General features: G+C 39.0%; 1 protein-coding gene and 1 long non-coding RNA gene across 3 annotated transcripts in view; one reads left to right on the top strand and one right to left on the bottom strand.

The window, feature by feature from the left end:
- The window catches only part of PCBD2 (pterin-4 alpha-carbinolamine dehydratase 2), a 43,934-nt gene that overhangs the window by 18,089 nt on the left and 2,221 nt on the right, over nucleotides 1–23,624 (top strand). The window contains exon 2 of one of the 2 annotated variants that reach the window (XM_037509280.2): nucleotides 19,238–19,368. The exons of the other annotated variant lie outside the window; for it this stretch is intronic. The gene's annotated coding sequence lies outside the window, so the exon portion shown is untranslated. The remainder of the gene's footprint in view (nucleotides 1–19,237; nucleotides 19,369–23,624) is intronic. 2 annotated transcript variants of the gene reach the window in all.
- LOC119243456 (uncharacterized) lies at nucleotides 113–5,271 on the bottom strand. The gene is made up of 4 exons (XR_005124714.2): nucleotides 5,212–5,271; nucleotides 4,102–4,253; nucleotides 3,634–3,718; nucleotides 113–1,209 (listed from the first exon to the last, which is right to left on the bottom strand). It is a non-coding gene; the product is annotated as an uncharacterized LOC119243456 (long non-coding RNA).

Below are 23,624 nucleotides of genomic sequence, written 5' to 3'. Positions count from 1 at the left end.
GTTCAATATGGTGTCGGAAAGTCCTAGCCGGAGTAATTGGATAAGAAGAGACTATAAAAAGTATCAAAATTGGAAAGGAGAAGTACAACCATCATTTTTTGCAAATGTCATGTTAATACACAAAGAAAATTCTAAAGACTCTAGTAAAATACTATTAGAAACAATAAATACAACAAAGTGGCAGGCTACACAATATACAGATGTCTGTTGCCTTTCTGCATGCAAATAATGAACTAGCAAAAAGAGAAATCAGGAAAACAATCCCATTTACAATTGCATGAAAAAGTATTAAATATCACTTTGAGGTCAAGTTCTCTCTGGAAGGGGATGTCACTTCCTGATAAAAGGTCTGCAAAAAGCAACCAAATAAGAACTCCACATAGAAAAGATAAACCTGCTTTGAGAGACTGCAGCTTCCTGAGCCACTAACCATATAACTTTGAATACAGATGTTTAGGTAGGAGTGCTGGTGTAATTTTGGTTTCTTGAAGTGAATTTTTTTAGAGGAGATTATATGTTCTTTGCATATTTTGAAGAAAAAGGTAGCCAGCTATTGATGGGAATTTGTGAACTTATTTGTTGAAAACTGCAAGCTTTAAATAGGAGGGATTAGCATTTGTGGATTACTTATACCCCACAGAGATCATTCTTCAGGGAATGATACCACCATGTTACATCTTTGTGGCATGTTTACCTTGTTAATACCTACAACTTTTTTTATCTTGATTGCAGAGTTTGCGCTATAATTTGGAAAACACAGAAAAGTCAAAGAAGAAAAATATGCCTGTAATCCTTCTGCCCACTTAAAAGACAGTATGTGTGAATGTGTATTTTGTGAGTCTGTGTGTATATATATAAATATATGTATATATATTTGGGGTGATATTGTAGAATTTTTCCTCAGTTGCTTTTTTCACTTCATGTATGGTGAACATTTTTCCCTATTAGTAAAATATTTTGCTTTATGATATTTGTTGGTGGATAGACACAAAATTCCATGGAATGGAAAGGCAACACTTAATTAACCAATACCTTTGTATAGTCACTAACCATCTTTACAGATGGGGCTTTGTGAGCCTGTCTTTTCTTAGTGCACCATATAAATGCTGTTGGTTGATCACAGAAGTGTCAGAGAAGTCATAGCAGGTTCTTCTTGCTGAAGATACTTTAGATCTTGACACACATTGAAATCAGGCATAGAATCTGGTACTTGTCAGAAAAAAAAAGAAAGAAATCATCACCTAGATTGAATTGATCTATTTTTTTTTTTTTTTTTTTTTTTATAGAGGCATGTTTTTTATTTATTTATTTTGTTTGTTTGCTTGTTTTGTTTATACATGCACTGGGTACAGTCAGAAGCGCGGGAGGGTGAGAGAATTCACCAGAGCCAGAGCGGGGAGCAGAGCAGGCAGAAGGACCGAAGCACACTGCTGAGGGGAGCAGCGGGCGGCAGGAGAGGTCTGCGCGCCATGTGGGATCCTCCGCCGGTGGCCGGGGAGCAGCCGGGGATCGAACCGGCGCCGCAGAGGCCGCGGGCAGCTTCGCAACCCAGCGCTCAACCGCTGCGCCACCGGGGAGGCCCTGAATTGATCTATTAAAGCTGAAAAATCAAGCCTTTCAAATCACTCGAGAAGGTCAGAAGGAAAATGTTATGTTACAGGGCTTTGTAGCTAGTATTCTCACAGCTTAGTGCAAGGGTGTAGGGAATATTTTCATAGAAATGTTTCTCTTTTAAAGATTTTTTTCAGATAAAGAAGGCTTGTTTAATTTGGGAAGTTATTTCATAGGAAATTAAATCTTTGTAAATCCTCTATTCCATTTCCACACTTGCCAGTTCTCTTGCAAATGATGACTTTCGAATGTTTCAGGAAGGATTTCTTAAAAGGAAACAGTTCTATGTTTTGCACATGATAATTTTATTTTTGAATTGGATAGGTAAGTGAAACAGTGTTTTCTCTTTGTGTTTGTCTATGGGTCAAGCTCAAATGGTGATTTCTTGTGGTGATTTTGAAAAAATCTAGTGAGAATGTTTTCTTGGGCATCTGAATGACTCCAGAGAACTTAAATAACACAACCATTGATGGAGAGTTGTTGGAGAATTGCTGCTGCTTAAAGATCAGTAATTGTTACATCTTGGTTTGGTATGCTTGGTGGTGTCTAATTATGTCTTGTGCCTGGGAACCATGAAAGAATTTTCTTTTCAAGTCTTAGTGGATCATTTTTTCCAATACTGATCAAAGGTTTGAAAACTAGTATTATATACATAGCCATGGTATTCATAACTGTCTTACATTCTTAATCTTCTGGGCTATTTGCTTGAAATATATCTACGCCTCTTAAATATTGAAAGTATAATATCCTTTAACCTGCAACTGCAGAGTTAAAATCAATTTTATGTGAAATATTTAGTTGTGGACCACATCTTCAGCTTTTTATATGCCACAGTGGTCTTGTTTTTTTCCCCTTCCATTGTCTGATAGTGAGGTCATTTTCAGTCCTCTGAGAAATTCTATTCCCAGCCAGATGCGGCTCATATATTAAAAGTAGCACCTGTGGCTAATATCACAGCAGCTTACCATAAATTTACATGGTAACTAGGATTATATCTGTCAAGACTGTTAAAAAACATCTAGATTTAATTTGATTTCCAGTATTGTAGAAGCTATCCAACATTTTGCTTCATAACTATATTTTAAAAGTTAAAAATCACTCCATTGTTAAGTTTTATAGCACTCCTAGTGCCCATTAAGTTGATTTGTTCAATGGAGGTCAGAGAGAAGCAACTCGGCTACATTAAGATCGGAAACCAACCCATTTGTGACAAATTTAGTCCTTTCGTGTGAATCTTCTCAACGTCTCTGCACTGATTGGATTCAGGTGTAGCTTATGTCAGTAGCGTTTAACCTCAAAAGAATGAGCAATGTGATTGGGTTGTTGTAAATTATGGAGCATTTTGCCTTTGCTTGTTTAAACCTAACTGATGATTCTGCTGCCCATGGCTTGCGGCCCCACTGCATCTGCCGCTAAAGGAGGCGTGCAGGTTTAAAGACATCTTGGAGTATTGGGGTGCATGCCCTTGCCCCTTTCCCTCCTCTGGGTGACCCTTCCTAAACGGTTTTATTCCCTGTTATCCTTTGAGTCATCTCCCACATGTTAAGATTTGCACACCTGCAGTTATAAAATTATTTTGGGGTGTCATTATATCATGTTGTTCACCAACTTTCCAGCATTTATGAATACAATAATGATTCACTGTAAATCAAGATAATTTATACGTTATGGAGAATCTGCTCCTATAAGTAGGAATTGAATGATTAATTTCTTTGGTGTCCTCCCATTTGAACACGGGTCCTGAAAAAGGTAACTGGCAACATACTTCTTTCTGTTTGTCAATTGAAGTCCAGAACTGAATTAAAGTATAAGTTAACTTTCTCGACGTTTAGTATTTTAGGACAGGTAAACAAATATAAGCTAATTTAAAAAATAAACGACATCTTTCCTGTAATCAGTAGTTGCATTTGCCTTAGCGAATGGTCTTGCTCTCTGAGGGAGAGAGCTGTAGGGGTTGGCACTGAGGATGGGGCAGCCAGCAGTTCCTCAGCACAAGTCCATAACCTGAGTGGGCATGCTCACCTTACGTTGGAACTCCATGGGAAGGCCCTTTCTGCTCTGATGGTCATTTGCTGGAGGAAGGTTTGGAAGCTTCTTTGAACTTGACCTCAAAGTGGAATGGTAGCAAGAATTACTATGGTGAAAAAGTTGTGGTGATAGATAAAATGATTAGGGTGAGGTTAAAGTTATATACATTGTTATCAGGTATAATTAATCACTTCATGGTCTAAGAAAATGCTTTGGTGATCAGTTTGGAACCTTGTAAAATACTTTTTTTTTTCCGTGAATTATGACATCTCTTTATTTTACGCCTGGAATAAATTTAGCTCCTAGGATAACCTTGGTGCCCCCTGTGAACCTGGATTGCTGTGGTGGCTTCTACTTGGGCTTCTGTGGGGAAGAGTGACAATACAAGGTGGGTGTGCCCAGCACCAGTCTCTCTCTCAGCCTTTCTGGATTGTTTCCTCCTCTGCCCCCTTCACTTCTTACCAGCTCTTCACAGTTGACCTTTCTTGTCCCACCACACTGTGAGCTCCTTGAGGAACAGGGACTGTGTCCCAGGGTCTAGTGACTTGGCACAGAGCAGCAGAGTGGTAATCATGTACATCCCATACTTTCAGGAGCAGACTGTTAGGAAGATCCTGCATGAACACAGAGAAACATAAGAAATTGATAGCTTGTTTTTCTGACCACAATTTTATTCTCTTCAGTCTTCCTTGCAGTTAGAAGCACTTGTGGTTTTTTTTCCTGAAGGTGTCAGTTGAGTTCTGAAGTGAACAGGAACGATGAGATTGCTGATGCGGAGGCTGCCCTTGCCTGAGCCGCTTTCAAGATCCCTGGATTTAACCTGCAAAGGCCCCAGGAGCAGCATCTGTCTAAAACCATGACCTTAGAAGGCTGCTTTTGAGAATACAAATAAAACTTATTTAGAAAACCTGCTTACTGCAGAGAGAAGTATAATTTTCTCTCAACTCAGAAATGAGTTAAATCCTGAAATAATCTTAAAGTTGAAGTGTACTTTTATCATTCATTATTACCTTAAGTGGCTCAGCTATGGGAGAAGTGGCTAATTTAACGTCAAATAGACCAGTTGTATAAATAACAATATGTATAAAGTACTTTTGCATATATTGACTTATAAGGCAATATTTAGCTTGCTTCTTTTATAAGTAATGTTGAAAAATAAAACTAGTGTTAATTGCATTTTTATTTAGAATATTAAGCCACGCAGAACAGTGTTGTGTAATTGATTTCACAGATTATAATATATGAGTAAAGTATACATTTCTTCTAGTGAAATTGTCATTTGGCAAATTTTGGCTATAATACGATTGCTATTTGATGAGCAAATATATTCATTTTACGTGAAAAAATTTTCATTCATTATAGCAACAAACATTTAAATATATGCAACTTTTCCTTCACTAAATATGCAAAGATTTATTTTTTGAAACTTTGTTATAATGAGACCATGTTATATATAAATCTAATACTGTAATATTCTGGCACTGTAATTAAGAATGGCTTCTGCTGGTTAATGCTGGGACGAAGCAGAGAAGAAAGTTACAATACACTGCCTATTTACAAATTAACCATTACCTGCCAAAAGCACATCAGACCCACACAGCGGACATCCGCTAATCCAGCGGTTAGCCGTTCCGGGCTCTAATGCACACTGTTTTACACGTTAACGGTTTTGAAGTTCCAGGCCAAAGCTGACCTTTCACATGTGCTCCGTTCACAGTAGGAATCTCCACTCACTGCTTCCTGTCAGAATGGATTATGGTGACACAGCCCAGGGCTCACTTTGGCTGCAATTAAGTTTTTGATCAGAATTATTTCGTTCACAAACAATCACATTTGTTAAAATGTTACATCTGTCCTGAAAACCACTGGCAGCCTCTCAGTTTATCAGTGTGATGTGAGTGTAATTCTTCATTTGTTTTTCATAAAATGGCGAACCGTCTTATATATGTTACTTCATTTTTTTCCCCTCTTGCTGGTTTCTGCCTTTCATTTCGTTGGGTTTGGAAGGAAACTCTGTCTTGAAATTAGTGTGAATCTGCTCATAGGCTTTGGGAATTTGAAAGGAGTTGGTTTTGGTGCAGGACAAAATTATCCATTTGAGCCAAGACTGAACTATTATTTCCAAAAGTTGTTAGTAAAGATTTTATTTCTCACGCAAGGAAGCATTTTAGCTTTGTGAATGTGGGGATGCAGGTTTTGAGTCTCCATCCGCAATTCCTGTAGTTGTCTTTGCCTCTGGTGTCTGCTGCCTTTCAGTATCATAAGGCACGTCAGGACCCATCCCTGTGGCTGTCGACTTTGGGTGCTAGAAGTGAAACCAGCTGTGGCTTTATTAGCCTTGCCTCTCATTTCATAGTTTTTTGACTTAGTTTTTAAGTCATTTTCTGACTAAGATATGGTAATGGAGATCTACTGAATTTTTTTTTTCCACTGACTAACCATTTTATGTTTATATTATGGTGTGGGTATCAGTGGAACTTTTGGGTGGGTTTTATAGTTGATTTTTGCTGTGTCAGGTGTCACCCTTTTGTGAGCCCTCCCACTGAAGAGACTTGACAGAGTAGTTTTGTGTGTCGGGTGGGTACTTTGGAAGCATAGAAATAGATTTGACTAGGAATGGGAATTAACCTTTGACTTAATTTTGTGCGAGAGCAGAGGCTGGGAAGTTGAAGCTGAAGTTGTGTTGGGGGGAAGGGGAATAATAGAACTAAGAGGTTATGAAGCTAGAAACGCTTAAATGTTGTCTGAAATGCAAGCATTAGGTTTAGAAATTTTAATTACTTAAATAATATATATAATGCTATTAAAGGAATTTATTACCAGGTTTAAAAATATTGCATTAAAACCAAAACCATTTCACATTGTTTTGATGTAACCAAATTTGTTTACTACTAACTTACAAGTGGCAAAAGGGGTTGCACAAAAAAACTATTTAGCTATAATTTTTTTTTTTTTTTTAAAGATTTTTTTTTTTTTTTTAATAGAGGCATGTTTTTTCTTTATTTATTTGTTTGCTTGTTTGTTTTGTTTATACATGCACTGGGTACAGTCAGAAGTGCGGGAGGGTGAGAGAATTCACCAGAGCCAGAGCCAGAGCGAGGGGCAGAGCAGGCAGAAGGACCGAAGTACACTGCTGAGGGGAGCAGCGGGCGGCAGGAGAGGTCTGCGCGCCATGTGGGACCCTCCTCCGGTGGCCGGGGAGCAGCCGGGGATTGAACCGGCACCGCAGAGGCCGCGGGCAGCTTCGCAACCCAGCGCTCTACCGCTGCGCCACCGGGGAGGCCCTAGCTATAATTTTTAAAGCTTTTTAAATAAAGTAGGGACAACTTCTAAATTCATCAAAGTCTTTACTTGAGATGATATAAATACTGGCTATTTCATTTAACCTTCCTTTTTTTTTCCTATCAGATTTGGAAGCAGATTTTTCTTAAACTAAAGCCGTTATAAGCATGTTCTTAGTTGTAAAAAATGCTGTATTTGGAATATACTTGATCGTATTTACTGTTTAAAGGAAATACCTACCTAGAACCTTCCAAAAATAGGTACATTAAGTTTCTTTTAGCTGGTACTTTTCAGTAATATCCTGTTTTCTTAAAAAGTGGTAGACAAAGGTGACCAGACAGAATTTGTAACTTTATTACAAGCTTATGTTAATATAGTCATTGATTTTCTTATTTTCAGATTTTGTTGTTTGAGATTCTGAAATTTTTAGAGCTTTGTATCTGTAAACTGCTTTGCCCATGTAATACATGTGGGGGTCCTAGGAACCTCTTTGTCTTTGAAGGGGCGTTTACTGAAATGAAGCAGTCAGGAAAAGGAGTGAGGCAAAGTACCCCAGTTTATGCAAATCAAAATGAAAGTCACGAGACAACACAGGTTCTGTGCAGCACCCACCGTATGAGACATAGCCTCCAGACCTAAAACCTTCTGTGATCTAATTCTGTCTGTGGACAGACAGATAGTTGTGTCTTGGGTTCTGCTCTCACAATGTATGAAATGGAAAGATTTTTTTTTTTTTTAACAATTTTTTTTTTAAGATTTATTTATACAAGAACTGGGGTACAGGCCAGATACGTGGGAGGGCGAGAGGATTCACCCGAGACAAAGCGGGGAACAGAACAGGCAGATGACCGAAATACACTGCTGAGGGGAGCAGCGGGTGGCAGGAGAGGTCTGTCGCGCCATGTGGGACCCTCGCTGGCTGGCCGGGATCGAACTGGTGCTGCAGAGGCTGCGGACAGCTGCGTAGCGCTGTGCTCAACCGCCTGCGCCACCAGGGGAGGCCCCTGAAAGATAAATATAACATTTACTACGTTAACATTTTACTGGACCCTGTGAAAAACTTCTGAGGTCCAAAATAGGTCACTTGTGCAATAGAACTCTAGGTACTTCCCGAGTTACCATGAAAAACCAAACCCTCAAACCCTCATTTCCTAATATCATGGTTGTTGGATTGAGGGGGACCCAGTCTGCTATGAGAGAAACCTTTTTTTTTTAATTGCCAGGGAACACGGCAGGTTTCTGGTTACCACGTCACATGATGGGAAGATTCCCACCATCATTGGTCCACCCTTTTCTGCTGTGACAGGGAAGCCAAGGCTGAGAAGGGAGAGTAACTGTCCAAAGTAGGAACTCTAGGTCTCTACTGCAAGTAAAGTTTCCCTCCTCTGCCCATGGACTTTCTGTATCATAGGACTAATTGGGCACTTTTCCATTACATTCTGCATAGGCCAGAGAGATGTAAAATTAAATATCTCTTTTGTAAAGAAAATAAATTCAAACTAAAAATGGTCAGCCATGCTTTCCTGAACCTTGAGGTTGGGGCCAGGTAACGGCAGCAGTCCCTGCCAGGCCCAGCCATGTTTATCTTGTGAAGCATCCCTTTCTGGCTTTGCATTTCTTTTAGAACCATCCCCACTTTATTTCTGACTTCATGCCCACTCCCTGTATTCAAAGCTCTGCATATTTTTTGTTTTAGTATAACTCTGGGTTAATGACTACTCATAATTCTCATGGTTACCATGAAGAATACATTTCAGAACATCAGGGTAATAGTTCCCAAATTTGTACCGGGTGCTTGAGGTAAGAGTAGGCAGACCAAGAGGGTAATATAGACTCAACTCATCATGAGAATCTACCAGTATAATAATTTTGAAAACTTATGATGCAGACCATTTTGGTGCAAACTCTGTTCTTAAGCACTAAAGACAGATATAAGTAAAACACAGACTTCTTGGCTTTCTTTCTTTCTTTTTTTTGTGGGACACTCGCCTGTGGCCAGGGATCGAACTGACGCTGCAGAGGCTGCAGGCAGCCTCGCAACCCAGCACTCAACCGCTGCACCACCATGGGAGACCCTCTTTCTTTTTTTAAGGATTTATTTATGCATACAAAAGCCTGGGTGTAGGCCAGAGGTGTGGGGCATGAGAGGATCACCAGAGAGAGAGTGGGGAGCAGAACAGGCAGATCTACTGAAATACACTGCTGAGGGGAGCAGCAGGCAAGACAGGAGAGGTCTGCTGAGCCTTGTGGGTTAGCTCCCTGTCTAGGGATAGCTTTATTTTGCTGAGACTTAACTCCTTGTGCCCCCAGGGAGCCCCTTCTTGGCTTTCTTGCGGCCCCTCAGTGAGTGGTCTTCTCCGGGACATAGGGGAGTGAGTGTGACAGTTGGGAGGCATGGCCACAGAAACACTTTGGTCTGGAAATAGTATTTGAGTATGAGAACTCAGTTCCCATTTGCTTTGGGGATTTTTCCACAGTGTACACTGCTTGCATGTTGGAAGATCTAATAACAGTGTCCCTGCCATTTCAAGTTTGGTGGGTGGAGTGTTTGTTCTAACAGGTTCAATTGTGATGGTTTTGGCACAGCTGACTGTTAATACCTGAACTAATGGGTTGCTTTAATCGGTGCTTAGCCAAAGAAGACTTTATCATATTATCTAATGTTTTAACTGGGCAAAAACCCCACATATACAATTGCTCTTCTAATTTCGCCCCTGAAACACCACTATGTGTATATTGGTAGAGAATTCAAAGAATCTTCATGTTCAGAAAGTCTGGCTTAAAAAGAAATTTGGTATTCATGTCTGTCTCCTATGATACCAAACTATTTATATTAGTTCCTGAAATGTGAAAATTACCCATTGTATGTGAGGGGGTGCCACTTACAAATAACATTAACTTGTTTGTACAAGTAAGTAAAGATGACCTTGGAGCCACATGGAAAATGAATAGGAATTTTTAATGTTATAAGAAGGTCCAGGATTATCATACGGTTGTGTGGAAAAAAGGCACAGGGAAAAACTAAAAACAAAATACAAAATCATTTTTTCTTCCTTTTCCAAACCATTAGTAATGCTTTATTTTTCTCGTGGTTAAAAAATTTAAGTAAAAATTACAGGAAGCATTTTTTGCTATAATTAGCTTTGAGGTAAAGGAAATAAGTGGAAAAAATATAATCTGGCATCAGGAATTTATACTGAACATGCACATGAAGGCTTTGGAGTTGGATGTACGTGATGGGAACCCAGCCCCACTTTTCTGAGTCTGTGACCGGGGACATGTGATAGAGCTTGAGTCCTTCGCTCTGTAAAACAAGAACACCCTGTTGTCAGGGAGTGTGAGCGCCTGGGCTGGAGTGGCTGTTTTATAAGAGCCTATTGTGTTTTTTTCCTTTCCTTTTTGTTCTCAGAACTGAACAATCAGAATCAGTGAAGTCTCAGGCCTGAAATGCACTAAGATCTGTAGTCAGCAGGAATCAATTATGTTCAGAAGGTGCTACTTGATCAGAATAGGGTCTACTCAGGTGTTTGCATGTAAATGAGAAAATAATTTCTGGTTAATGCTGAAATAATCAGAAAGTAATCAGAGATATCCTGTCCTTGTGCCTACTAGATGGTAATGATGTTATTATTAGCTAAATTCTTTTCTGATTGAGTATTACTGTGTGTGAGGGCACTGTCTGTGAGATTGGTACACATCATCTCTTTGTTCAGATGGGGGTCTCAACCCAGCCAAATTATGTGGCTTGCTCCAGGTCTGGGTAGCGCCCAGATTTTTGGATTTTTAGATTGATGCCCTTTCCATCTTGTTGCAGCTGCTTCTGATACAGTAGATGTGTTGTCAATATGTTCTGTTCTTCTGTGAATCAAACACAAATTTAAATAAGTTAACCACACTTCAGCCATTCCTCTTCTGGTGGACATTTTTCTTTCTGATGTTCATTATCACTGTCAGTTCTGTAACAAGTATCCCATGTCTCCCTGGGTACAGGGGTGGGCTTTCCGAGGATAGCAATTTCTGGGGTAACCCTGTGATAAAAAGTTTATTGAAAAATAAAGGTTCAGGGCTATGAGAATCAGTGTTTGGGACAGTCACAACATGATCCAGTGACAAGGCTTTTTGTCATCAGAGTACCCCTAACCCCAGCATGAGGTCTGAGAAAACCCATGGTAACCGAAGTCCTCTCGTCTTCAGAACAAAGTAGGCTGGTTTTGAACTGGTTGTGGAAATGCAGGATGGTGCACAGATCATGGAAATATGAATTCACAAGCGGGGCATCAGTCCAGGTTATGAGTATTCTAGGGCAAGTCTCGCTCTTTACCAAAATTCAGTGCAGATGGTATTAACTTGGGGTGACACCAACAATAGTGCAGGTTTATAATCTAGTACCTTACATTTTTATAAATGTGAGTAATGTTAAGCTCAAACCCGTGTTACAAAATGTCTGTTGCCCGAAAAGGATTCTCCAAAATGATATTTTTTTCCTTCAGTTTTCCACATTAAGGGCTCCAGGTGGTAACAGAAATAGAATTACTTGCTGTCTCCATTCCTGTGTAGATGCTTTTGAAACTAAAAATGGAGCCACTCAGGTTGCCTTAGGTTCTGCGCCTAAGGATTGGTTGGTTTGAGTTAGGGTCTCTCTGTGTGGACTTCAGTGGAGGTGGGGTTGGGATGCAAATGCCTAGTATCTATCTCATCCATTTGTATTGTAGTAATCTCATTGCTTTCAGTGGAGGGGTCCTATTTTATACTGGTCTCTATGGGCAAAGATAAATTATATATATATTTGCCTGGGTAAGCAAATTGATAAACTTGTAATAAAGTGTATCAGACCATTTCTTTGGCAGGATCGACCAGAACAGCTTGTGAAGCAGAGCCGTTACCAATGGAGCATGAAAAGCTTTGAAAATTCTTGGTAATAGCAGAAAGCAGTATTTGAAACCACCCTTAAACAATTGTTTGTTTTCCCCTTCCCCAACCCAAGTTTATAAAAATTTGGTCAGACAGGCGTTTTGTTTTGATTTAAAATATTTTCAGTGAATTGTTATCTGCCGAATGCACATGTGTTCCTGCACTTTTTCTTTCATGATTGAAACTTTAAACCCTTGCCTAAAGTCCCCCTGAAACCCTCCCTCTGCCTAGTAAGGTTTGCATATGTGAAGAGAGTGCAGGGATTTGGACCCTGGAGAAACCTGGCAATTTGTGTACCAGAAATGGCTTTGGTTATCGCCACATGGACTCTTTGTCTTGTTCTTCCACCAAGATTCTTCACTTCCAAAAGATGCTGGTTAATTTGGGCATTTTAGTTTGGTTAATCAGACCATGAATGCCTGTGAGCATGGCAAGAAGCATGACTGAAACATTTCTAAAAATTTGGCTCATGGTAAGCCCTATAATTTGCTTTAAAGAATTACCTCTTCAGTGACATTAAGAAATAAAAAACCCAAAGATTTTGGTTTATAACACCACACCTGGTCCATATTGTGCGGGATGAATCCATATTTGCTTCGCTGTAAATGATTTTGAGGGTGGAATTCTTGGATTGTTTTCTGTCTTGTAAGCCCTTGACATTGTACTGGTACCTATGTACGTAGAGACCTCCTGACATGGGAAAGGCCAGCTCAGCCTCCCACTGAAATGCAGGTTGGCTGCATTTATTCTTCGTGTTCCTAGAATGAGGAAATGATATGACAATAAACAGAAATGCCCTTGCTGAAGAGAGAAGGGAAGCTGGTGTTTATCTGGTCAGGTGGTTTAGATTAGCCGTGATGCGGCTCTGTATTATGTTACTTTAAATCATTGTGTCCCAACAGGACATAAATTATGAAGATTGTTACAGTATGTTTCATCCTATGTAAGATCAACAAATTGGAATAATTTTTTTATAGGAAAATCACAGTGCTTTTGGCAAGGCTATTGAAGCCTTTAATTTGACTTGAGTATTTCTCATATATTATTGCCTAATATATAAAGCATGATTTGCATAAGGTATGAGATAATAAACTTTTTTAAAAACAAAAGGGAAGGTTTTCTCTTTAGCGGTTGCATCAAATGGCAGTGCACTCTCCACCCCACCGATATCTACATGCTTTCTTTCTTGTATCTTTTTCTCTGATGGGGTTGTAAGCGAGCTGTGCTGCTCTTGGGACAGAGATGGGGTGCAGCACAGAGCCTGCCCTACAGCCTTCACCTGCCGGATGAGGCTGTGCTGGAACTGCGCAGGGACCTCTCTAGCTAAGGAGAGCAAGCTAACTTTCCTGTTTATATAGGCTCAGGAAAATGAGCCATTTTTTTTTCCCCTTTCAGGATATTGTGAGTTATTTGTTTAAAAAAAAATTAAACCCCCCCACCCCCCACCAAATCCTACTACAGCTGAAGTTGAGGTAATTTATATAAGACTATGGCAAAAAGAATTGATTTAAGTAAGCACTTATTCTTTTAAATATTTCCTCCATTCATGAGTGTTTTCTGAGTTGTTAGCCTTATTTGTGAATTTTAAACTTTTCATTTGTATTCAGGATGCAACTAAGTTTTTTGGCAAGACAGAACAGATTTTCCAGATTTAAAAAATGGCACAAAATTACTTTGTGTAGGATTCAAGCAAATTGCAACGTTTTTAGTGCCCTACAGTAGCACATTTTCCATACAGAGCATGCAGCATGTTTTTATGAGACCTCATCACACTCACAGTGAAGTTAAGAACCTCCAATATACAGGAGAGGTGAGAGGGGGTTAGGGTTTGCTCAAGGCCGTAGGATGAGATGGGGTTGAGATTAGACCTTTTCAGGACTGGATTATCCCACTCACCAGACACTGAATTTTTTGATACTAACACCAGGATAAGTGCTAAGCTTATTTTACTCTGTGCTTCAAGCCCTGCTTTTTCTTTAATTCTCTTGTAATACTGTTTGACACACAAAAACAAGAAAGTCCCTGTGTTTCAATCTGTAAGTGTATAGATCTCACCTTAAGCCTCATCATTATAGGGTGATGATAAGTTCTGAATATATTTGTGGTTTGCTTCAACTCAGCGTCTGAAGACTGACAGGTTCAGGGACCTTTCCAAGTTCACAACCTGTGTGTGCACTTTGAAACAAATACAGTGGGCATATAAGTTGCGCTCTCTCCTCTCCCGGCTTGCTCTGGACTGGCACTGTTTTCTGAGAAGTGGCCTGGTGGGCTCTGACTTCTCCCAGTGGGTGTTGCAGCTGTCTATCATGGGAGGGGCTCTGTGGAATTTTCAAGATGTCCTGTGGGGCTTTAGTACCTGGGTAATATATTATTTTTCCAGAATATATTGGCAAATTTTGCCCAATTTGTACTTAAAAACTCTTAGGAGGAGAATTGATTCTGTTTTAAAATAAAAGAAAGGATAAGTTTGAATTTGGTGATGCTCTGCAGACCCTTTTATACTCTCAGATATTTTATGAGGTGGGATGAGGCTGTTTCACACAATGTGTTCTTCTTGCGGAAAATGTATACATTGAATCATTAAGCCAAGTTTATTATTGCTTTATTTCTTTAAACTTCTTTTGAGTGGTGTCCTTTCTGCCTTGCCAGTCTTTTCATCCTACAGTCTTTTGGTTATTGTTGCAGGGTCTTGAATTTCAGCGTAATTTAACATGCCCCCATTTGAGCAGAAGCCTTTTCTTTCTTTTGCATTAAAAAAATTTAGGTACTGGGGCTCCCCGGTGGTGCAGCGGTTGAGCACTGGGTTGCGAAGCTGCCCGCAGCCTCTGCAGCGCTGGTTCAATCCCTGGCTGCTCCCCGGCCACCGGAGGAGGGTCCCACATGGCGCGCAGACCTCTCCTGCCGCCCGCTGCTCCCCTCAGCAGTGTACTTCGGTCCTTCTGCCTGCTCTGCTCCCCGCTCTGGCTCTGGTGAATTCTCTCACCACCTCATGCTTCTGACTGTACCCAGTGCTTGTATAAATAAATAAATAAATCTTTAAAAAAAAATTAGGTGCATATAGATTCTTTTTATTTCAATAATTAGGGCTTGCTGTATATAAGCTGGCATCCTTCAGTTGCATCTCTTGAAAGGAGGCATTTGATGATAAAATAGAAGAGTTAGGGAGTAGACTGTCATTTTGCATACTTACAGATTTTTAAAAATGTATTTGGGGAAATGTCCCATATGTTTTAGAGGTTTGGACACATAAACTTGAAGCCTAGGAGTGTTTTTCTCTATAAATTAGAATTTTTGTTATTTTGTAATTATGACAATACTAAGAGCATAAATTTGGATTTTTTAAAGGTTGCTAGAATAAAACAGAAAACTCTGGTAGTTTTTATAATACTTCTCATCTCGTCAGACTCCTGCAAGCTAACAAATATGGATTTTCAGCAGATTAGGAAAGAAAACCTCCAGTGGGACTTTCTGAGGCAACTGATTAGCTACAGCAGCTCCAGTGAACAGTGAGGCATCAGAAGTGATTTTGATTTTAGTGAACTGCAGGTAAACAAATGGCTTCTCTGGTGGGTTCCTCTTGGGGTGATTTTCAAACCAGCATTTGAGACAAGGGTGAGTAGAGAACTGGTGACATGTACTGATTCCAAGCAGCAAAAGTGAAGGATCGTATGAAATCCTGGAAGGAACTAATCACACGGAACTGTTGGGCTGTCCAGTAATAGCAGCAGATGATATGGGGAAAAGTAACCTAAACTTAATGAGCAGAGGAATTCAGAAGTAGTCTTTTTAGGGAAAAGATATTCCCATCTTGTGGTCATCCCGGTCCAGAATGCCTTTTTGACTTACATCAACTGTGTGAAATTTACCTAGAGTACTTTCCCTAAAAATAGAACAGAAACTGAGGGCTTTTAGGTAAAGTTGTGCACAGATGTTTATGTTGGTTACTCTTCTGCCTCGAAAAGAGTGGGTTTATACTAGTAGATGTCTGTCAAAGAGTACTGTTCCCAGCTCAGGGATTCAGCAGGAATTTACTAATGTAATGATAAATCCTCATTCCGCAAAGGAAATTTATTTTGCTTATTGCATTGGCATTTAACAGTATAAATGGAAGGTGATACTGTAATTACTGAAAAGAGCTGTCTTATTTTTCTCACTGGCTGTCTAGGATATTATAATAATTGCCAAAAACGATGACTTAAGAGCTATTTCTAAAACTCTAATATGTCATGGTCCTGTGAGTGCATCTTTTGAAGGTAATGTTTAGAAATGAGGGTGCTGTCTCCCCCTCGGTGTCCTTGCTGCCACTAGTGCAAGGGCACTGATGCAGCCTAGGGAACATAGAGCAGGCTGATTTTTCTGGAGCTCCTGGATATTGTCTCAAGTGCATCCAGGGAAGCCAGTTTTTATTTCAGAGTTGGATATTTTTGCCTTGACTTATTGGAAATTTTGAACTCTGGAGCTGATGAAGAAGAAGGCAGGTAGACTAGTGGCTTGGAATAGGTGAATCTCGAATCTCCTCCTAAACATATACTGGACCGCCTTGGGAGTGGACCTCAGGTAAGGCCTTTAGTCTGTCTTCTTAGGAGTCACCTGCTTGACTGAGATACTCACCAAGAGACTGCCAGTGCTCTCAGAAATTTTAGGATACCCACACTTAGAGAAAGAAATAAGTTTTTGGTATTGTCAGCCTTGCAAAAGTGAATTTCTTTGGCTTTCAAATTACTCTTGGACTAGAGTTGGAAAAGAATTCTTCCTCATCAGGCCATAGACCCTATAATGTTAAAGTATTGAAGATAATAATAATAATCACTATCATTAACTACAGCCTGGCATACTGTAAAGTATTTTACATGGATTATCCCCTTTTTACATATGAGGAAACTGAGGCTCATTTCAAACGTTAAGTAATTTCTTTGAGGTCACATAAGCTAGTGAATAGCAGAGTTAGGACTTAAACCTAGGTCTCTGACCCCAATTCTCTGCAATTGATCACTGTGCTCAGAATATGGATGCCAATTTGGAGAAAGAAAGCATGACTCAAATACATCTTTGGTTAGGTCTGCTCCTCATAGTTCTTGTATTACTAGTAGAGAATATTCCTGTGTTGTCTGCAAATAAAGATCTGATGTTCCCTTTGCTGTGGTTATAACAATTAACAGTGTTTTCCACGAATAAGTCGTAGGGAGACATGCGATCATGTTCTCCATGGAAAGGGGCAGAGAACACCTTTCCTCGGTACAGCAAGCAAACTTTAATATGATTGATCAGTCACTAATACCAAGGGAAGGTCCTGTCCTGTGACATATGCGTGCTTGGCAATGATCTCGCCATGCATTTTACTTAATAATTTTCATTATTTTTAATTAAAGTTGAAGAAGTGCAGACTCTAACTGAAATTAAGCTAGGTTGTGTTGCCGGAATCTGGTAATTACTTTAATTGATCACAAGATAGTTTCCTTGATCACCAATTAGACTAAATTGCTGATCATGTTTCAAGACGTGAAGAAATGCCCAAACTGATTTATGTAATAGTGTTTTCATTTCTAATCAGACATAAATATCATTTCCTTCCATAGCAATTGTGTTTTATAAAAGAAGGGTTATAGGCCTGCAAATGTAAAGGTGATTCGTAAACAATAGAGTTCTAATTCATTGAATAAGTAAAGGAAGTATTTAGAGGCTTAATGGAGATTGTGCTGGGGAAATTACTTTGGAGTTGCTGGTGCTCATTTTCTTGGTGGGAGATATGTTCTTTTTCAGTGCATAATTAAAATAGTCTATAATCAAAATATAAAAGGCAGCTGACTTAAAGAATATATATCAAAGAGAAGTGCTCTGAGTAATGGAAGATTTGTACTGTAAGTATGTGCTAGATGTTAAAATCTTAGAATTTTAATAAATCGTACATGTTATTTGGATTGAAGTTGCATTTTAAATTTAGGGTATTGGTAAATGTTTCACAGATTGATACAGGATTTTTGTTTGTTTTGTGCATCTGATTGCCCTTCATATTTTCATGGAATAAAATGAAACAAAAGGAACTTTAAGGAAAGTTAAAGTTCCCAAAGAACACTTGATTTTGGGTTCATGGAAAAATCTTTTAATTGCTGATGGTTTGGAGATTTCCAAATGACAAACTTCATTGGCCCAATTTACTGTGATTGTAATGCTTACATTCCTTACAATGGCAGAGTGACTTAAAAAGTCATACTTCATCATGCATTCATTGACTTGTTCATAAAATGTTTGTAATTTGCAATAGAGGAAAGACTGAAACTATTATCAGCCATTATACGTTATTTGTTGGCCATATGTTTGTTTGAAATGGCCGTGGCTCAACAGAACATGGCTCATAGACAAACTATGCTGTAAATTGGCACTAAAAACCTACCTAAACAGGTAGGCATATGTTAAAAAGTTAACATGAGCCAAAATATTTTAATATGAACCAGGTTACAGACATTCAGGATCCCAGGTCCCTTTACATACATTTGCATGACTTGTTCATTTTTCCCCAAACCAACTAATTTTAAAAGATATATCAGTTATATACGTGGTACAAAGTTCAAAGATACCAAAGATTATAGTAATTCTGTTCCTGATTCTCAGCCACCCAGTTCCCCCTCCCAACCCACTTTCTATTACCATTTCCTTGTGTGTTGTTTACAGCAATACTAATACATACAGTTTCTGTTCTTTTTTGTACAATTCATAGACTTATGCAATGTTTCATCTAGTAATACGTCTAGGAGACATTTCCATGTGAGAGGATAAATAGTTTCTTTATTCTTCTTAGTGGATGCATAATATACCAGTGTGTAAATGTTTAATAATCTGTTTAATGAGTTCCCTGGTGATGGACATTTGGCTCTTTGAGGCCTCTGGCTATTATAAGCTGTGTTGTAGTAACCATTCTTGTCATTTATGTATGATTATGTCTGCAGGACAAAGTCCTGGAAGTGAAATTGTTTGCTTGAAAGGCATGGACATATTTTTTCACTAAGAGGAAAATTGGATCTTTAAAATTTTAATAGGTGTGGTCAAATTCTCTTCCATAGTGATTATATCTATATAAATTCTCTGACAATGTGTGGGAGTACCTTTTCTCCTATATTGTCTCTGATGAAATATTACAAGCTTTTTGATCTTTGCCAAAATGATAGGTTTAACTTAGTTCTCCCTCCTCTGCTTTATTGAGATACAATCAATACATAACTGAAATTTAATTTGTACTTCTCTTACAATATATGAGATTGAGCAGTTTTTATATTTACGAATCATTTGATTTTTGTTTCCTGTCTGATAGGGATGGTTGGTCTTTTTCTTGTTAATTTGTAGGACCTCATTATGTGCTAGGTAAATATGTCCTGAAAAATACAGTTTGTGTGTTTTTTTTTTTTTTAAGATTTATTTATTTACGCATACAAGAACTGGGGTATAGGCCAAAGGTGCGGAAAGGTGACAGGATTTACCAGAGACAAAGTGGGGAGCAGAACCGGCAGGTTGACTGAAAATCACCGCTGAGAGGAGCAGCGGGTAAGTCAGGAGAGTCTGCTGTGCCATGTGGGTTACTCCCTGGCTGGCCGGGGATCAAACTTGTGCTGCAGAGGCTTGTGGACAACTTCATAGTGCTCTGCTTAACCCCTTGGGCCACCAGGGAGGCCCTATAGTTTGTGTTTTAATTTCATTGTTTTTTATTGCCTTACAAACATTTATCATGTAATATTTATGTATTTTTAAGTAGCAGTTTAAAGTTTTCTGCATATAGAATTTTAACACTTGTTAAAGTCTACTTCTAGGTATTTTTGTTGCCATTTTAGATGCGGGCTCTTCTTCCAGTGGGTTTTTTTTTTAGTTATACAAGAACCAGGGTAAAGGCCAGATGTGCGGAAGGGTGAGAGGATTCACCAAAGACAGCAGGGAACAGAACAGACAGAATGACTGAAATACATTGCTGAGGGGAGCAGCAGGTGAGACAGGAGAGGTCTACTGCGCCATTTGGGTCTCCTCGTGGCCGGGGATTGGACTGGTGCTGCAGTGGCTGCGGACAACTTCATAGTGCTATGTCTCAACCCGTTGTACCACCAAGGAGGCCCCATATTCTTACTTTCGTTCACTTAAAATCTGTTGTGGGTTCAAGTGATGGTTAAAGTCTCCAGCTGCAAATGTTTGTGTTTCTTTTATATTTCCTTTTTTGACTAATTGATTTTTGTGCTGTTACTTGTAATATAGATATTCACAAATATTGTCTTCATTGTGAGTGTACTTTCTAATTATAAATTACCCTTAAGATTTCTTCAATTTTTTTCATATTTACTTATCTATTTACAGTGATTGAGTTCTGCTTTATGATTCATTATAAAGTTTTGTTTTAATTGATTGGATTTACTCTCTTTATATTTATCGATTATAGAGATGTGTATAGCCTTATAAAGATGACAGAATCAATACCTGTTTTTCTTTATTAATTTAAACCACAATATGGATTATGTTTGCTTTAAATTTTTCCCCTTATTTAACTGTGAATGTTTTTATTTTAGTTCTTCTTATAGATACTACTATACCTGTAGTTTTTTATAGCAAACTTATTCCTTGTTTGTTTAGATAGCATTTCTTTAGATAGTGTTTTTCCCCCAAAGCAGTAGCAGAATTATGTTGAATTTTTACTTTTGCCTACTTTCTCTTCATCATAAAATTTTAGTTTATATTGTTTTTTAGCTCAGGCGCTTATGTTTTATATCTTTAAATATATTTAGACTTCTAATGCTTGATCTTTCAGCTTTCAAAGTTTCTTTTTATTTTCATCTGCACTACCCATTTCTTTCAACCTATCAGAGCTCAAATAAGAACATCCCATACTCCTCTACATTCTTTTAGGTTGACAAACGAACAAGCATCAGACAGACTAATGAGAAAGAAGCCGAAAAAAGAGTTTAATAGTAACATGTGTGCCTTCTGTATACATGGGACAGACTTAACATGACTGAGTAACTCACTGACATGGCTTCAGATGCCATTTTAAATAGCCTAGCTAATAGAAGGGATCATGCTCAGCGAAATAAGTCAGAAAGAAAAAGAAAAATACTGGATGGTCTCACTCATAGCAGGAATTTAGAAAACCCAAATAAGGGACCAGGAAAAAGACTAATTAATACAAAGTAAAAATCAAAATCAACAAGCAACTATAAACCAGAGACACACTGGGGGGGGGAGGGGGCATGAGGAGAGGAAGGATTTGAGTCAAAATAAGGGGGGGGTGCAATTGTATGGGGAATATAACCAAAATGAAAATGCATACATTGTGCAAAAATGAAAAATGATGTAAGAATTATATAAAATAAAATATTTTATTTTATTTTATTATTATTTTTTTTAATAGAGGCATGTTTTTATTTATTTATTTGTTTGTTTGTTTTTTGTTTATACATGCACTGGGTACAATCAGAAGCGCGGGAGGGCGAGAGAATTCACCAGAGCCAGAGCGGGGAGCAGAGCAGGCAGAAGGACCGAGGCACACCGCTGAGGGGAGCAGCGGGCTGCAGGAGAGGTCTGCGCGCCATGTGGGATCCTCCTCCGGTGGCCGGGGAGCAGCCGGGGATCGAACCGGCGCCGCAGAGGCTGCGTGCAGCTTCGCAACCCAGCACTCAACTGCTGCGCCACCGGGGAGGCCCAAAATAAAATATTTTAAAAAAAAGAGCAATAAAATAAAGTTGCTTTGGTACTTAAAAAAAAAAAAAAAAAGTAGCCTAGCCAAGACAGAAGGCCTTTTGGGGGGAGAATAGGAAGGTAGTTAGGGAGGTTACTGGTAAAGGCATAGTAGACAAAAATATGTAGATTTAAGTTCTGCCTTCTCCATTAAAACAGGATAAGGACATTAGGTCTTCCCAGTACACACACCCTTATAGAAGTTTACCTGTAAATATCCTTCAAAAGGAACTTCTAGCCAACCTTGAAAGTCCCTCTCATGAAATCAACGCTTTGCCAAAGACATATTTTGGGGTGGCATATTTTTGGTCTCCTACAAATCCTTTTAATAGTTGGTAACATTTGCATTTCATTCGGTGACTGTAACCCCCACAGCTGTTTTGAATGTATTCCTAGCATTATGTATTCCTAGCAATAAATGAATTTATTGCTCACTGCCAACACTTTTACTAAAGCTTTTCCATTCGTCTCTTACTTATATTTCATCTTTTAGTTGTTTTCTCAAGAGGAATGAATGGGAATTATTCCCTGAGTTACTGTGTTAAAATTTTTTTTATCTCTTGCATTAACTTTGAATAACGTTTTAGCTGGGTATAAAATTCTTTGCACTGTCATTTCCTAAAGTTGTTAAAGAACATTACTCCCCTTCTATGTTGTGTTTGTATGTGCAAATTTGAAATCAACTAGATTATTTTCATTCATATAGGTGAAATGATCTTTTTGACTAGATGCCCAAATAATTTTTTTAAAAAAATCTTCATTATTCATGTTTAAATTCTTACAGTCTGTAGGTATAAATCTTTTATTTTGGGGAATTTTTCTTGAATGACATCTTCTTTTCCATCTTTTTTTGTTGTTGTTCTCTTGACAAAGGTCATATGTATCTCCTTTGTCTTCTGTATTTAATATTTTAAAATTCTTATAAAATCTTGTTGATTTCTGCTTCATTTTGTCCATTTTTTTTTCCCCAATCCTGTCTTCTAAGCTTCTCACTGGGTTTAAGTCACAGCAGCATGAAGCTATCCACAGCTACTGCAACATGAGTTCGAATCCCAGCCAGGGAGGTAATCTACATGGTGCAGCAGACCTCTCTTTTCTCGCCCACTGCTCCCTTCAGCAGTGCATTTCAGTCAGTCTGCTTGTTCTGCTTCCCACTCTGTCTCTGGTGAATCCTCTCACCACCACCACCCCACCTCTGGCCTAGACCCCAGCTCTTGCATGCATGCATAAATAAATCTTTTAAAAAATGTTTAAAATGGCATCTTCTGTATTTCTCATGTTAGCTTGGAAATGTGTTTTTATGTCATTTGGTGATCCAAAAATCATAGCCAAACTAGTATCAGATTGATTTTTCCAGATAGGAGTAATAAAGTTAAATATTTATTTATGTGGGTGAAGTGGGTACTGCCCTATGAATTCTGCTGTAACTTTGTTTTTTTTTTTTATTTTATTTTTTTTTTATTTTTTGATAGAGGCATGCTTTATTTGTTTGCTGGTTTGTTTGTTTGTTTTGTTTATACATGCACTGGGTATAGTCAGAAGCGCGGGAGGGTGTGAGAACCCACCAGAGCCAGAGCGGGGAGCAGAGCAGACAGAAGGACCGAAGTACACTGCTGAGGGGAGCAGCGGGCGGCAGGAGAGGTCTGCGCGCCATGTGGGACCCTCCTCCAGTGGCCGGGGAGCAGCCGGGGATCGAACCGGGCAGCTTCGCAACCCAGCGCTCAACCGCTGCGCCACCGGGGAGGCCCTCTGCTGTAACTTTGTAATTAATATACTATTACCTTAGTCTTACTAAGTATTTTTGCCTTCTGGACACCATGGAGACAGACTGTCCTATTGTTTGCCATTATCCTCATAAAAAAAGCCAAAAAAAACCCAAAAGAAGAATTTTTTTTTTAAGATTTATTTATTTATTATACAAGCACTGGGTATAGTTAGAAGCGCGGGAGGGTGAGAGAATTCACCAGAGCCAGAGTGGAGAGCAGAACAGGCAGACTGATGAAGTACATTGCTGAGGGGAGCAGCGGGCGGCAGGATAGGTCTGTGCGCCATGTAGGACCCTTCCCCGGTGGCTGGGGATCAAACTG

This window comes from Talpa occidentalis, unplaced genomic scaffold, assembly GCF_014898055.3.
Source record: "Talpa occidentalis isolate TD23 unplaced genomic scaffold, MPIMG_talOcc4v2.1 talOcc4.13, whole genome shotgun sequence".
Taxonomy (NCBI): Eukaryota; Metazoa; Chordata; class Mammalia; order Eulipotyphla; family Talpidae; genus Talpa; species Talpa occidentalis.
Note: the sequence above shows the minus strand (reverse complement) of the source record. Positions and strands in the feature narration are given on the sequence as shown.